The following is an 8,623-nucleotide window of genomic DNA, read 5'->3' as shown; positions in this document are numbered from 1 at the left end:
AACCTAGAGCTAAATAGTGCTAAATGTAGTTCGCTCTACCAATATGGGAGAACCGGCAGCGCTTATGACACTTTTTCAGAGGCTTCCAAGATTCCAAGAATGGAAACAGGCAACTATCTTCGACCTGACCGAAAAGTTTGCAATAAATGTAATTTACTAAGAGAACCTAGAGCTAGGTAGTGCTAGATGTTTTCGTCTACCAACTAATAACCGATAAGAATGGGCATACTATAAGCAGCGCGATAATTCAGTTGGTGCTTGAACACAAAGTGTGCAAAAAAACAACGTCACAGTATCCTAACCAGCACGTTCTAGATAACCAAAAGCTGGCTCAGGTACACACAAACAAACTGTTCACAGCTGTGTTTTGTGTTGTAAAATTTTGTGTGGGCGGCGCTCACATTTATATCAACTAAGTAATAATCCAGATTTGTGAGAAACTCTGGTTCGCATACATTTGTGTATACTAACTAGCACAGCTAGACTTGTGTGAAACTTTGTTTTCTACTTGAGTCTTACCTACTAAAATATATACTTTCCTGATTATTTATACCTTTAACTTTACCATCCACGAGAAAGGTGATTATTCTAGGACACTAACAGTTAGTATACAATATACACATACATCCTCTACTGCCAACAAAAAATTGCTTTTTGAGATCATGTATGTATATATGAGGAAGTTTTGAAGCATAATATAAGTAATGATATAATATATATTAATATAATATAATTAATATAATATAATATAATCTGATATAATATAATACAATATATATGTGTGTGGTGTGTGTTGTGCGTGAGTTTCGACTTCAGTAGGAGGATCATTTCACATTGTTTTGTCTTAAAACGCAAATATTAATCTCTATCTATCTATCTATCTATCGATCTATCTATCTATCTATCTCTATCTATCTATCATCTTCTATCTATCTATCTATCTATTCTATCTATCTATCTACTACCTACCTACCTAACCTACCTCCTACCTACGCTACCACTTCTACCTACCTCTCCTGTCTGTCTGTCTGTCTGTCTGTCTGTCTGTCCGTCCGTCCGTCCGTCCGTCCGTCCGTCTGTCTGTATATCTATCAATCTATCTATCTATCTATCTATCTATCTATCTATCTATATATCTATCTATCTATCTATCTATCTATCTATCTATCGAATATTGCAACAAACATATACACCAAGCTATATAACAACAGAAACACAAATGCAAATGCAAAAATACATTAAACATTGCTTCTATTAAAAATACATAAACAACACATTAGATGAATCAAATACATACAATCTATAAGTAGACGAACACAATAAAACTCTTTATGAAGCAGATCATAAAATACGTTACACCAAATCATAAACTAATATACAACAAAACATTAACATTAAAAACTTTCATATTTAATAACAAAACAAATCGGTAAACCCACGAACATGCTTAGAAACGACCACTTCGATTTATAAATCCGATTGCAAACTAAGCGATAGTAAACTTCACGACTCCGACTGTTATATTGGCCATACAAGTACGGCGCTCTTCCACCAGTGCACAATGAGCTTACAACAAACAGCAATTGCAATTCACTGTACAGTAATATGCAAATAAAAAAACAAGTCAGGAAAATGTTAGTGGATAACAGTTGTATACTCTAAAAATTCCTTATAAAAATAGATAAATGATGAAAGAACATCGCTAAAGTACACCGCTAAAGTAAACACGGATAATAATGTATATTAGTTACAAACAAAAGACGAACAGCTGATTGACGGATAGTAGCCAAAATTTCAAATTCAAAACTAAAAAAAAAAAAGCCCAACACACACCAACATTACTTATTCCAGAAGATGAGACAAGGAAAGCCTAGAAACGTTGATATATTTGAGAACTTTACTGTTCAAGAACAAAATGCAATAAAGTCGTACGGAAATATGGAAAGATAAGACTTCATAAAGAACACAAAGAAAGGACACCATCATGTTTTCAATGCAACACACAATATTCATGCACATATACAGACATTTATTTGACTGTATACACACACACACACACACACACACACACACACACACACGTACACACACATACACACGCCCACACACATATAAATATATATCTGATCAAATGACAGAGAAAATGTAGACTATGTAAGCCAGTGGTTCTTAACCGGGGTCCATGTGGTCCCTGAGGGTCCGTATAAGATTTTTGGGGGTTCAAATAATAAAATAGTAAATTTGGGATTCACAATAATATTTTATGGGCTCCTGGAAAAAAGTGATTTAGATCTATGCATTGGTATGTATTGTAAGAAACTGAAAGGTTTCTTTCTCTAACATTTTACATAGTTGCACCTACACAAGTTAATGTGAAAACCAAAGTAGGAATTTTGTAAGAAATTTCAACAATTTTAAACACCGAATGGCACTGGGGTAGATGTAATCGACTTAATCTCTTTGTCTGTCCTTGTTTATCCTCTCTATGTTTAGCCCCTTGTGGGCAATAAAGAAATATATTGTTTCATTCAACTTAAATCCTATTTTCGCTTAACAATATGATATGAAACCACTACATTATCTGTCGGTCGGTTTGTCTGTTTATTTATGTATGCAAATTCGGAAAAACTTTCCGAGTTTGTGTACACGACAAATACCTGTGATCCACTATTCTCTGTTTGATAAGGAAAGTCAGCAATTCCACTCGACAACGTATTTTATAATTACTGAAACCAGTCACTTGGTCCTCATTTTCTGGCCATAGACTCTAACCTATATCGATAAAACAGTTAAACCACACTTAATTTCTTATCAAAGTGAAACTAAAAATATGTATTTATCAAAAACACAAGCTCGTAAATTTACCTTACATCTCTATTTATTGTAACGCCTTGTAGTGCTTCTATAAATTTATTCCCGTTGTCAAGTACTAGCAATATTATGCAAATTAGAACAGGTAAATTTAGTTCTACATGAGTTTGTGCAGTCTTCAGATCATTATAACGTATTATACTTTCTATGGGTTGGAAAAATGAATAACTGATTACCCCCCCCCCCCAAAAAAAAACATACTCTACACTGCATCTAGTTAGATCGATCTATTTTTCTTGCTGCTATAGAATAATATGTCTACTTTTAAAAGCGAGCCTAAAAATGTGTGTATACTAAAACATACAATCGCTCCACTTCCACTTAAGCTAACAGTGTTTTGTAATATTTTATATATATATACATACATACATACTCTTACATACGTGTGCGCGCATAATATATATACGCTTATACGTACATATGCACATACTTAAAGAGACATATTTGTATCTACGTAAGTACATATACACATATTACAAATGTACAAATACCTTATATATATTATATATATGTATACACATAATATATATATATACAGTCATACATTTATTAATATATGTATATTATATATCTATATATATAATATATACCATATAACACACACATAGTACATACACATAGATACATACATATATATATATATATATATTATATATATATATAATATTTATATATATATATATATATATATACACCTAATATACGCACGTGTATAGATATAATACACACATACATAAATACATTTGTAATTGATTCAGTACCTGATGTTTAACAGCTTTCATTGATTGATTGACATAATAATATAATCATAATAATAATAATAATAATAATAATAATAATAATATAATGAAATGAATATAATAATAATAATAATAATAATAATAATAATAATAATAATAATAATAATAATGATAATAATAATAATAATAATAATAATAATAATAATATAATAATGATGATGATAATAATAAACGAATAAAATAGAACCGGAATAAAACAACATTTAATAAGAAAAAATAATTTAATAAAATCAAACAGATAAATTAATTAGAAAGGAGACAATAAATTAAGGAGAGAATTTTATTGCATTCCGGTAACGCATTTTCTCAGCATGCAAAATATCTTGGTAACAACCATAATCTATGATCGGAAGGGAAGGTAGTTATGGCGCTGGTGGACATTTTAAAATGTAATTGATGAAATGGAGATTCAATTGTTGCTGCATTGTTGCCTGCTCTATATGAACGGCAAAGAAGTAGCATACGTTTCACAACAATGAGAGATCGTCTGCTCTTTTCATTTATACAGTCGATTAGATATTTGTATATTTTATTTTAGTCTTAGCTTATTTTTTTTAATGAAACCCTGTATTTTGTGTCAGTATTTTATTGCGTTGCTTAGAGGAACTTAATGGTATTGTTTTGGTGAAAAATTTGGTTCTTGTAATAGCATAATTTTAAAATTATTTTTCATTTTATTTTCTATTTTTACCGTCTTTAATTTCGTTTGTGTGTGTGTGTGTGTGTGTGGTGTGTGTGTGTTGTGTGTGTGTGTGGTGTGTGTGTGTGTGTGTGTTGTCTTTTCAAAATAGAAACGATTTCAGTGGAGGGAAAAAAAAAATATTAAAACTGTTCATTTGAATTTATGGTTAAAGATGTGGACAATACTCTGAATAAGATATTATCATTAATTAAAGAAATGAAAAAATAATCAACAAAGCAATAAATAAAATTACGAGCAGCAGCAGCAAGCAACATTGAAATGGAAGATGGTGAGGTGAGGGAGAAAAACAAAAGCAAACGTTTGCAGTTGAGTTGTTTGTGGCAATATGGTGGTTAGAAAGGGCTGTTAGACAAAGTCATGTTGTTGTAAAGACTCCGTAGAATGAATGATTTAGATAAGTATCATATACGTATGTATGCATGCATATATATGTAAACACACACTCGCACAGAGAGGCAAACACACATTAATGTGCTGGGGGAATATTTTGGTATCACGCAGTATTTAAATTTCTTTGGAAAGAACAAAACCATTGTAGTTCTATCTGAAATGGAGTTAGCTACAAAATAAAAACGGAAACAAAACTTGATGAGAAGCATACGACACGAAGATAACTGAAGCATTGTCAAGTAATCTTTTAAATTTAAACTCTGTGACTTAACCTACCGAGTTGTGTTATTTTTCTTTCAGATATGCATATTTTGACAGTTAGGAAGCACACTCTTGAAATAGATTTATCATACGTAAATAATTCTTGAATACCAATGGTTGTTACAAGGATGTGTTTATGTTTGTTTGTTTGTTTGTGTGTGTGCGCGCGCGCGCGCGTGTGTGTGTTGGTTATTCCAAGTTGCCACAGTATTTATGAAAGGAAAAAATTATTAAGGTTGAGACATTTGACGCTAGTTACTTGCTATGTACAACCTTCCTCGGTTTTTATTAATCAAGTATGTTCCAATCAAATTCCTCTTTAACCACCCACTACGGCACTTAAATATGTTTTGCCGCGACGAATGAAATTAACGAATGCTTGCTCAGAGATTAAGATTCTTGTCGCCAGATTTGAGATTTTTCAACACTCACCATACACACACACACACACACACACACACACACACACACACACACACACCACACACATACACTCATTTACACGCAAATGCACAAACATACACACACATACTCACACATGCTCACAGCATACACACAAACATGTACACATAAACACACGGGCAGGTATTTATTTCACTCACACAGGCCTTTAACTTGACCTTCCTAGGACATAGGCCAACAACAATTTCCCTCGACTCATTTCTGTACTGAGTCTCCCCACTGTCTCCTTGTGTGTGCATGTGTGTGTGTGTGTGTGTGTGTGTGTATGTTGTATAGGCATACATACATATATGCATACACGTACATGCACGTGTGTGTATGTTCATTTTTCGTGAAGGTGAAGAACACGAAGCTAATACTAGCAGTGTCAAAAATGAATGCTTCTACAATAATCCAATAATTAGTTCCTTCGTTTGCTTATGTTCCTTAAGCAGTATCAAACCTACTCTTTACTCTTTTACTCTTTTACTCTTTTACTTGTTTCAGTCATTTGACTGCGGCCATGCTGGAGCACCGCCTTTAGTCGAGCACATCGACCCCGGGACTTATTCTTTGTAAGTCCAGTACTTATTCTATCGGTCTCTTTTGCCGAACCGCTAAGTGACGGGGACGTAAACACACCAGCATCGGTTGTCAAGCAATGCTAGGGGGACAAACACAGACACACAAACATATGCACACACACTTATATATATATACATATATACGACAGGCTTCTTTCAGTTTCCGTCTACCAAATCCACTCACAAGGCATTGGTCGGCCCGGGGCTATAGCAGAAGACACTTGCCCAAGATGCCACGCACAGGGACTGAACCCAGAACCATGTGGTTGGTTACAAGCTACTTTATTTCAAAACATTTGCCATAAAGGCAGTACACAGATTAAGTTAGCTTTGCGGGTGGACGAGGAAGTTAATGGTTGAGGTGTGGTGAATGATAATGAAAGAAGATGATAAGGATGGGAGAAGACAAAAAGCATCCGCCGACTTTCGCTTCTCTAAAACATTGTTCTTTTTAAAGATAAACACAAAACGAGGTATTAAACCTCTTACAATTTTTCCAATTTTTGGACTTAGCAGTCCATTATTAATACAAAACGAGGTATTATCCTCTTACACATTTTTCAATTTTTGGACTTAAGTCCATTACTAATAATACATATCGTCCTCGAAATAGCTTGTGCCCGCGCCCTCCACCATCAACCACGCCTCCCTCAGAACGTAGTCAAGTTCCGAGTTCGCGTCGCCCGGACCAAGTTATAATCTTCATTGAGCTCCTTTAGCTCTAGCGTCACGTCGAACGCCACAGCCTCCACAGCTACCTGCGGAGGCCATTCGGGGTCCTGTGTGAAGGCTAAATGGTGCTCCCTTGTAGTGCTCTTCCATCACTTTTTCAATTTCTCCTCTTCTATAGAAGAGACCAATACATTCAGTTCTTTCGTTGGCGGCACAGTTTCCGCCAACGGTATTCCTTCTCTTGTCGGTGGCACAACCCCAACCGACGTAGTTCCGCGACATTCCGGTGCTACACTGACAGCTGTAATGTCCCGTTTTTCTTCCTCTTTCTTTTTCTTTTTTTCCCTTTTCAACTGAGGGAGGGTGCGTCTCCTCCGTGGCTGGAAGATTCGCCTTCCTCTCCTCATCCCTATTATCCTTTGTGAGCACCCATTGTTGCTCACCTTCCTCTTTCGGCCTCTGTTTGAGGAGTCCTCTGCTTTCTCGGCCGTTATCGTTCCCTCTTCTAGAGGGGTTTTACTTAACTGTTCCGGGATCCTATTTTGTTCCCGAGGACAGTTCTTCTTTATGTGGCTGGACTCCAAGCACGATGACACTTAAGGGGGCGACCCTCAAGCATCACCGGGTACCTGCACCCGGCCATTTTCAAAAATCTGGAAGAACCAGATTGGCTGATTGGGTCCACAGGGTCAAAATTGCTTTTGACCCAACCCAAGCAGCCGCAGGAAGAACTTTTACATTGAGGAGCTTAGTTTCGCTGTCACCAGACCCCGGCGGATAGTCTCCTCTATCCACTCGGGTTCTATGTCGGGTGGCAGTCCGCAGATCCAAGCTTCATCATCAATTTCTTTTTTTTGTACGTGGGCAGGAATAAGATTTCCTTACCCTCCAAGGGTTTGCTAGCAAATTTGCAAGCCTCTTCAGGGGTGTCAAATAGCAACCACCCGTTGCATATTTGACACCCCTGGAAATGAATTTAATTGTTGGCAAATACTCTTCCAACTCCTTTTCAATTGCCGTCTTTTCGAATAGGGCGATGGTGTCAAGTGCCTTGGAGTAGGTTCTCAACACACCGTCCTATCTTCACGGTCTTTTTACCCACTTTTTAGGTGGTATGATTTCCCACTCCAAAATTTTTTTATTTTCATTGCCATGTTTTTTTTAAAATATATTCAAATTAAACTCAAAAGCAGGAAGAAAAAAGTTCAAAAGTCCAAATAAAATTTGATAGATTTTTGAAAAAACAAAAAGGAGAAAGCACAACAGAAGGGAAGAAATTAACGGAAAGTCGCAATAAAGAAAAAAAACAAAAGGGGGGGGGGGGTTAAATGAAGTTCAAAAGAAAGTTAATAAACAGAAAAACACCAGCAAAATATTCTGGCCTTGCGGTACTCCCGGCCTGGGTTGAACCTGGACGCCGCAACTGCAACACAACCTCCACAAAAATGGGTCCGAAAGGTAATCCAATAGTGGCTTATATTTTATAATTTTCTTGCGAAGTACTCTGACAAGGGAATAAATTCAACAAACCCAAACACAGCACTGGCTACCGCCAACGGTAATTTTAACAGTAACTGTATTGAATTCTGAGGATACGCCCCTCCACTGTTTTTTCTTTTTTTTTTTTCAATGAACACAAAAACGGCAGCCGCCGAGAGCAGGCGAAATTGTCTCAGAGTTGGACACAACCTACTGAAATAATAATTGGCGCGCAATAAATTATGCCCAACTCACAATAAACAAAATCACTTACCTCGACAACCTTCCGTTTTTGGTCTTTTTTCTTTAATTGGACAGAGCTGATTGACTCGCGTCCACTCTGGCTGAACAGGAAGCAACTGACTAATTGCGCATGTGCGTTAGCAAGCTACTTACCACACAGCCACTCCTGCGCCTATAGA

The 8,623-nt window shown here is 36.1% G+C and overlaps 1 protein-coding gene across 1 annotated transcript in view; it reads left to right on the top strand.

Moving 5' to 3' along the window:
* The window catches only part of LOC115216304 (LIM domain-containing protein WLIM2a), a 53,769-nt gene that overhangs the window by 33,488 nt on the left and 11,658 nt on the right, over window positions 1-8,623 (top strand). The window lies entirely within an intron of this gene.

Source organism: Octopus sinensis, linkage group LG1 (genome assembly GCF_006345805.1).
Source record: "Octopus sinensis linkage group LG1, ASM634580v1, whole genome shotgun sequence".
Classification (NCBI taxonomy): Eukaryota; Metazoa; Mollusca; class Cephalopoda; order Octopoda; family Octopodidae; genus Octopus; species Octopus sinensis.
This window is presented reverse-complemented; position numbering and strand designations above follow the sequence as displayed.